The sequence below is a fragment of the Etheostoma cragini genome, chromosome 22 (genome assembly GCF_013103735.1).
Source record: "Etheostoma cragini isolate CJK2018 chromosome 22, CSU_Ecrag_1.0, whole genome shotgun sequence".
In the NCBI taxonomy this organism is placed as follows: Eukaryota; Metazoa; Chordata; class Actinopteri; order Perciformes; family Percidae; genus Etheostoma; species Etheostoma cragini.
The window spans coordinates 17,394,842-17,395,521 of record NC_048428.1 but is presented as its reverse complement, the minus strand read 5'-3'; positions in this window follow the sequence as shown (position 1 = coordinate 17,395,521).

Below are 680 nucleotides of genomic sequence, written 5' to 3'. Positions count from 1 at the left end.
CATGCGCTTAACAATCTGAAAGAGCTACTTAATCACTTACCCAAGCCACAGCATGGAATTAGATCAAAATGCAGCTTTTCATCATTTTCTATTTAAAATCTTATTTCATGCAATGATTACATATTGGTTATTAAGCATCAAGGATAATCTCTGAGGCAACCTAAGAGTTTAAATTAGTCCTGAAAATCTGCTTCATGTGATCAGACATCAAAAAGGTTTACATACAGCATATTTGTCCTACTGTGAAGCAGAAGCGGTATTTCCAGATGGGAAATAAACCCTCTGACGTATAGCTTCCTCTCGTTACATTTTACTGGTAAAGATTAGACTTATAGAACACTTCTGAATATCATTATAGGGCGGATTGATGTTTTGTGCCATCCTGTTAAAAAGTCCAATGATAAACTGATCTGTGTTCCATCTGAAAACTATATAATCAATGATACTTTATAAAGGGTTTAAAATAATGGCTTAGTTGATAGTAATACATCATTTTCTAATGCTTTATGGATTAGTTATGAGACTTGATTAGAAAAACTTTTGGGTTCCAAGGTTGTGAAAAATCTCTCTAGTCAAGTCATAAATAATTCATAGGTTTCTTACTTTCTAATGAGACAACAAGTCGGCAGTTCATATATCAGTTATCAGCCATTAATGAGAGCATGGGGGGGGGGGGGGGG